Below are 7,882 nucleotides of genomic sequence, written 5' to 3' on the forward strand. Positions count from 1 at the left end.
GTTTCACTGAGTAAATACCTTGTAGTGGTGCCTTGCTTCCTTTCTGTGATTGGAAAAGATTTTGTTGGGTTATGTGTCTTGGAGAGTTGGATCTTCCTCACCTGAAGTTTTTTTTTGGGCCTGCATGGGAGCTGGAGTAGTCAATAGCATCAGTTATCTCCACTCACTGAGTAAAAACACAGGAATAGTGATCACTTAAATACTCTGGAATATTTGTAGTCAAGCTGGAGGGGTGAGAGGCCATTATGGGTGAGGAGAGAGTCAGCTGGAAGTGAGATTGGGATTGGCTGGAGGAACGCATGGATGGCATATGAGCAGGAAGCTGATTGGCTGGAGGAACGCATGGACGGCGTATGAGCAGGAAGCTGATTGGCTGGAGGAACGCATGGACGGCGTATGAGCAGGAAGCTGATTGGCTGGAGGAACGCATGGACGGCGTATGAGCAGGAAGCTGATTGGCTGGAGGAACGCATGGACGGCGTATGAGCAGGAAGCTGATTGGCTGGAGGAAGCATGGACGGCGTATGAGCAGCAAGCTGATTGGCTGGAGGAACGCAGGGACGCGTATGAGCAGAAGCTGATTGGCTGGAGAGAACGCATGGACGGGTATGAGCAGGAAGCTGATTGGCTGGAGGAACGCATGGATCGAAATGCAGGAAGCTGATTGGCTGAGGAACGCATGGAGCGTATGAGCAGGAAGCTGATTGCTGGAGGAACGCATGGACGGCGTATGAGCAGGAAGCTGATTGGCTGGAGGAACGCATGACGCGTTATGAGAGGAAGCTGATTGGCTGAGGAACGCATGGACGGCGTATGACAGGAAGCTGATTGGCTGGAGGAACGCATGGACGGCATATGAGCAGGAAGCTGATTGGCTGGAGGAACGCATGGACGGCATATGAGCAGGAAGCTGATTGGCTGGAGGAACGCGTGGACGGCATATGAGCAGGAAGCTGATTGGCTGGGAGGATGCATGGTGTGCAGCATGGCAGCTGAGCCAGCCAATGGGTGCCTTCTTTCTGTTCACTTAAGTCTCGGTTTGGTTTCATTCAGGTTAAAATTAAAGGTATAAAAAGGGGCTGATTTTTGCAATAAAGAGATCTCCTTCAGATACATAAGGGGGTCTGTGTTGCTTTGTTCCCCACTGCTACAAGCATACAGCCATTTTTTAAGTTTGTAATTTACTGTAACCTTGCTTTTAGGGCATGAAATTTGGTGGCTGAAGCCGATGGGACTTCAGACAGTGCAGTTCCTGATTTTTTTCAGCTGCCAATTTCCAGCCTATTTTTAAAACTGTGCGTTCTTCTTTTAATAGCTAGATAACTTTACTCCATATTACTTTATATTGTGGAATTTTAGGTGAAGTATAAAAAAAGATGGCACTTTTTTTTCTGGCATAGTCTGCACTCTATGTCTCCGTCAAGTGCTTTTCTAAAGCTGTTTTTCCCAGACTGTGTGTTTTGCATGGGTGGGACAGTGGGTTATTGTTAGCCTGTTAGACACAACTCGGCTTGAATACCCTTCAGTAGTTTGGGAGGCAAGTCAGCTCTATTTGCATTTGTTCCAGTCACAAAGGTTTATAGGTCAGCAAAGGCTGGCTGGAAAAATTCAACATGCCAATGCACTATTCTTCTATGGTTGTCAGGAATTCAAACGTGCTGGTTTTTATATTTCTCCTTGGTCATGAATATATGATCGCACTGTCTGAAGTCGCTTTGTTCCTTCGGAGCTTGGTACCAGCTGGGGCTAAGATGGAGGATGTGACTTGATGCCAGCTTCCCCCCCTCTTTTGCCCACACTGATCAGCAGCAAATCAAATGTCCGTGCGTCTGGAGGCAGTGAGAGGGCACTGCTCACCCCTGCACTGGGGTGCTGCTGGCGTTCTCTCCTCTGTGAAAAAGAGTCCAGCTGAATAAAAGATGACATTTGTCCTTTAACAGAAAACATTGCATTAGCTTCATCTCCCTTCTGGTTTGGGTGCTCTTTTTTCTTCCTGTTTCTATTTAGGTATGTTTGGGTTACATCCTGAAATGTTTCCTGCTTAGCTAGATGCAGAGATGGTGTGGAGACCTTCGTTTGTGTACAGCCTGGCAAAGAGTTGGCATCTTTTAGGATTCAAAAAACTGAAAGCTGTTCATATAGCTTTAATGTACACTCATAAAGATATCTCCTCAAAACTGGTATATCACCAACAGCCTGATCTTTTGAGAGCTTGCAATCAAAGCTTAAAATACATACTAGAAAAGACTGTCTTTCCCAAAGAAAGCATTTCCTTAGCTTTGTTTTTCATCCTCTAGTTTTAGAGAAGGTATGGCCTTTTGCAGTTCTTGAAATGAAATATAGATTTATCCAGTGTAATTCGATTCCTTCCAAGCTGCATTTTGAATTTTAAATGGTGTGTCTGAACGCATTGTGCAGGATACTGTTGCAGTTTTGCTGGGAGCTGACATCTCATTTCCAGGCTGCCTCACTGTAGCCCATTTCCCTGAAACCCGTAAGCCCCGCTTGAGCTGGACTGATTTTAACTCAGTTACAAAAACCACTTATCTTTATAGCTGTAGCTTGAGATCTGAGAATTTTCTTATGAAGGAATAAAATAATGCCAGATCTCCTTTTAATATGCTCATTGAAATGCAAGCTGTGACCTTTCTTGTTCTGCTGCAAAGAGTCTTTCTGCAGAGTAGGGGCTGTTTGGGGGCATGGCATGTGCAGCTCCCCCTCCTCCTGCTGCCTCCTCGGGGCAGCCAGGGAGCCCCGTTCCTTTTGAATGCAGGACTGGCTGCCAACTTGGCACCATCGTTCATGTTTATAGATTTAAATTCAGCACATGGCTTTAACTCTTCAGCTGCACTGCCTGCAAACAATCGCCCCAAAGCAAACGCAAAGGTATAATCAGCTCATTGTCTCTGCCTTGCCAACTTGCATCTGACCCTTGGAAATCCAGTTGGGAACGTTATTTTAAATGCCAGCTTGGGTGAGACACATGCAGAGAGGAAAAGCATGTTTTACATGGAAATGTTTACAAAATATTAAACCTTTTGGGGGAAAAGCAGCTCCTAAAAGAAACGTTTTCAAAAATCACCTAAAATAGTGAGGGGAAGATAGTCTGGAATAATTGAAAAAACTCCATGGTTACAATACTAGTAAGCACCAAAAAAATAGTTAAGAACCTTCTTTTTCAGCTTACACAACTACTAATGTGGTGCAAACAGCATAAAATTGCTGGAAATTAGTCTGAGAAGAGCATGTCATTATTTGGTTGGAGGGTTTTTTGACATTTTAAAAAAACAGTTTGGTGGGTTTTTTGTTTTTATTTAGTAAAACAGTTTGTTTTACTAAATAAATATTTCAGTCAGCTCTGACTATTTTATTAAGCAAAATATTTTACCCCTCATAAAATAATTTTTAAAATGCAACCATGATTGATTTATTAAGAATGTTTTCCACAATTAGAGACATACTGCTTTGTGGCTTTAGTATCTGGTAAAGGAACAATGATGACCTGACTGCAAATGTAGTCATGCTCTGAAATCTAATGTGAATCTTAGCTTCAAAATAGACAAATAAATATTTAATACAGTGACTGGGTGAGGGCCATCCACCCAGTGAAACCACAGGCTGAATCCCACCCCCTCCAGGCACTGCTAAGGTTTGGGTACAGACAAAGATGCAGAGAAATGCAATTTCCAAGGTTTTAGCTGCAGCCTTTTATCTGAATCAAATATTTTTTTCTAACTTTCTCATGCCCTTCATACTTACAAGCATCTCAGTTATGACTCTTGGATACAAAACCAGTATGGTTTTAGCACCTGCATTCAATCCTATTGGAGTTACAACAGGGTTGGGAGGTGGAAGATTTACCTACTTTTTTCCCAACAATTTGTAAAGCATAAAGCACTTTGCATGTGACAAAATAGCTCTTTCATTCACAAATTATTTCCTTTAGCATGAAGTTCTGGATGCAGGTGAGCAGTGAGCCGACTGTAAAACATTCAGTGTAATCAGAGGGTAATTTGATAAGTCCCTTTCTGGGATTTTAAGTGTCTTCATAATCATGGATGTGATGTATTGGAAGCTTCTTTGTAGCTAGCTCTGAAAAAAGATGAAGAGCAACAAAGCATCTCAGCTACACTGTAAACATGTAACTATATTCTTATTTTAGAATAATAAAAAAGTTCTCTTTTTCTTTCAAACCCTGCTGAGTGTTTTGGTACAGGATGCACTCAAAAGAGCTTTCTTTTTGGCAATTTTTTTTTTATTCTTTAAAGTGACTAATTCTTTCATAGTGTATCAGATATACCACATTAATCATTTCTTGGCATTTTTCTTCTAATTGACGTGTGTGTGTGTGTATACATCCGCATGTGCTCTTCCCTTGTTTCTGGAATTTTAAGGAGGTGAGAAGCACACAAACTGAAGAGTCTCTAATGGTTTGCTTGCTGTAGAAAACAGATTTATTTTTATAAAAATACCCACTGTTTTCTGACCTAGTGTGAAAGATGCTGTATTTATATAAACGCTAATGTCGGGAACGCAGCTGTTACGTTACTTTGTGCTTTTATTGGTGTGCTTTCCACCAGCTCCTAAACCCCTTGGATTGCTCCTAAGTGAAAGCCAAAGTTGCAGGCACAGCTTGGATGCCCTTGGGTGTCCTGGACTGCAGGTGAAGCCATGATCAATAGGTGGATTTTTGGATTTGCTTTTGTTTTGTGGAATTGGTTTCGAATAGTTGAGGGAAAATACAGAAATTGCATATTGAGATTTCAGTGCCACAGAAAAGGAGCAAGCAGGGCACTGACATATCACAGAAGATGAGATGATGATGATTTTGGATGATGAGAAATCCTTTAATTAGGTGTGCAATGTGAGTGACCCTATGGATCAGGTTTTTTAGAATTTGCAGTTTTCTAGAGAGAAAAAATAATAAATCAGCCTTGGAAAATTGCTTTATTTTAGGGTGGAAAAAAGACATGAGATTTTCTTACCTAGTGCTTTAGTTTTCCTCCACTTGTTCTCCTTATTTTTTTATTTTTTCCCCAACACGGTTTTTATAATCAGTGAATCTCTCCCCTTGTGTTTTTCAGCACCTGCTAGGTCTGCCCCAGGGCTGATGGCTGTGTTCAGACCCCAGCAACAAACTCTGAAGAGGTAAGATATATGGTATATTTCAGTATTAGAACAAATGGCCCTTTTCCTCATTGTGTTATTATGCACTTTGTAGACATCCAGAAAAGCCAGGGACTTACAAGTATTTACATGCCCTGACACTGCCAACAGCCCACTGAGCCTCACCTTCCCAGGGAGGTAATCCCTGTGCCAGGAGCAGCCTTTGTCCCAAGGAGCTTGGATGAGGAGGGAGGACAATCTAAAGCCTAAACTTCTGTAGAATTTTGTGTAGTACTTCACTGCTTGGTGCACATCCATGTGTACTAACTGCACAATGAAATGTGGCCTCTACCAACATTATTTGAAATGAATTTAATTATATTAATGCAGAAATCATGGCACTGCTTGATCCTTTTTCATTTCTGCTACATACATGAGTTTAAGGATATTTCTGGTGTGAGCACAAGTAGTTCTTTGAGCAAGAGTTCTTTGAGGAATTGGGTGGAGGACAGTCTCCTTTTGATTGCTGTATTTGTTTGTCCCTTTGCTGAAGTTCAGGTCAAAGGCACACACAGGGCAGCTGCACCTGTCAAAGGCATTTTGAATTCCTTGGCCCTGCCAGAGGCAGTGGAAAGGAGCACAGGAGCCCCAGGCCTGTCCCATATAAGAATATCTCCCTTGCCAATATTGTTATTGAGCTGTATTTCTCACCAGTTGCCCCCTGTAAGAACAGGATGTTTTGTACACTTAACACCAAACCTAAACAGAAGTGGGTTTAATTGTGACCATGGTTCTGTCCCAGTGCACTGTGGCACTCCCAGCTGGATTGTGTGCAGGAGTGGAAGCTGGAAGGATGCAATGGCATATGGGAGCCTGGAGATGAACCCAGGGTAGGAAACTGGTGAGACACAGGAGAAAAATGGTTTCTTTCCTTGTATCAAGATGTAGATCAGCCTGACCCCTCTGTGCCCTTCCTGCTGTCACCACATTAGCACCAGCTTTGACACTTATTGGTGACCTGTGGGCCAGTGCAACCACAGGCTGAGAATGAGTAAATAGAAGTGTGGCATAGAAATATGTGGGAAAGGCAGTGAGGGGATCTCCAGCCATATACATTTCATATAAACTGTTTTTCCTTGCAAGGGAGATTTGCACTTGTTGCATTTACAGGATTTGTATTTGCCTGAAATGCAGCTGAGTTAGGTGTTGTATATAGTCCCTCTGGGATTTTTTGGACATAACCAAAGGATTTTTACATTGCCTGGAATGTGGCCAGGTGTGACCACTGTGTAAATGTGGGTGTCTGAAGGGGGAGATGCCACGCTTGGCTGGGGCTCCTTGTGGCTTGTGGGGAGTGTTCTCTTCCCTGGGTGAGGGCAGAGTGCTGCTGCTGGAGGGAAAGCTCCAGCCAGGCACTTCTTACAGTGTGGAGGGGTCACTCAAAGAGTAATTGCTATGAAAGGTTAGTGCTGCATTTTAAACACTTGTACTGGTGGTGACTCTGGTTCTGCAGCCACTCTTTCTCTGTGTGCATCTCCTGCTAGAATATTTTAAGTTACCCAAGAAATACAGGTGAATAATTTGCTCTGAAATGCATTTTATAATGCTTCACCTAAAAGTAGGTACTTCTAAACAATGCAAAAATGAACCAAAACCAAGAACCAAATGTAGTTGAGTTTTTTCTGATTAGCATGCTTTCTTTATATAAGCTTCCAGGTGTACATATTGGTGCTGTGTACATGCTATGGATTTATTGTTGCTATCCTGTTTAGCAGCATGGTGATATCAGCTAGAGAAATTGCTTTTCATGCATTTTTTGCATTAATCTAGCTCTTTCATTACTTTGTCTAACCTGCAAAATTCTATGTCTCCTCAGAGGGGCAGGAATCTAACAGAAAAGTATTATCTACCACAAAAGAAGGTTTTTTCTAAGTAAAGAATTACAGTAGTTGCAGTATTCAGTCCAGAATCAGTGGCAGAGTTTGAGGATCAGGTAATTTGGCAGAATAACAGAGTTTTATTCCTCAGGTGGCCTTCACTTGAGTGCAAGTAATTGATTCTAGTTTTTAAAAGTGTTGAGATACCAGACTTTGGAAAATTGTAGCATTTCATTGCATAAGAAGCATGTAAAATATTTTTAGGGAGTTTAACACTTACTAGCACTCTGATCTTTGCACAGCAAACCTTTGGTAACCAAAGTAACTGGTGTTAAAATGTTGAGACTAAAGTAGATGATATGGAATGCTGACAGAAATGCTGATAACTCAAGGAGACTCATAAATCTGGTTATGCCCCCAGTGTCTTGTATTAAATGTACTGTGGGTTTAAGTATCTGGAAGATGATTTCCCAGGTATAATTCCCACTGGCAGTGAGTGAGGGCCAGCTGCACACCTGGAGTTCTGGTATTGGCAGGGAAAAGCTGTGGACTGTGTGCTCCCATTCCTGCCCCCAGTTCTGCACCTCCTTTACAGAAATTGTGTCCATCCAAGCAGTTCCCAGCTGCAGGGAGATGCTGTGCTAACTGTGTGACATGGGCTGGTGACAGATGCTGCCACACTTCACTGGAGCAGGTCAGGTGTCCAAACATTGATCTGGGTAAGAGTGCCAAAGGTTCTATTGGTATTGTAGTTTATTAGTTCTTGAAAGAATTTTCAAACAGAAAAATGAATTCACTTGCTGACTGCTAACACGTTTTCTGAGCGCTTCTGAATAGCTGCTGGCTACTGTCTTTGGATGTAATAATGGAGTGCAAGCAAGTTCACCAGCAAGTGTATA

At 42.4% G+C, this 7,882-nt stretch overlaps 1 long non-coding RNA gene across 1 annotated transcript in view; it reads left to right on the forward strand.

Moving 5' to 3' along the window:
• LOC135456458 (uncharacterized) overlaps window positions 1-7,674 on the forward strand; it is a 32,069-nt gene extending 24,395 nt beyond the window's left edge. The window contains exons 2-3 of the long non-coding RNA XR_010442554.1: window positions 5,085-5,148; window positions 7,579-7,674. This is a non-coding gene — a long non-coding RNA (uncharacterized LOC135456458). The remainder of the gene's footprint in view (window positions 1-5,084; window positions 5,149-7,578) is intronic.
• The last annotated feature ends 208 nt before the right edge of the window (window positions 7,675-7,882 follow it).

Source organism: Zonotrichia leucophrys, chromosome 1A, assembly GCF_028769735.1.
Source record: "Zonotrichia leucophrys gambelii isolate GWCS_2022_RI chromosome 1A, RI_Zleu_2.0, whole genome shotgun sequence".
NCBI classification, from domain to species: domain Eukaryota; kingdom Metazoa; phylum Chordata; class Aves; order Passeriformes; family Passerellidae; genus Zonotrichia; species Zonotrichia leucophrys.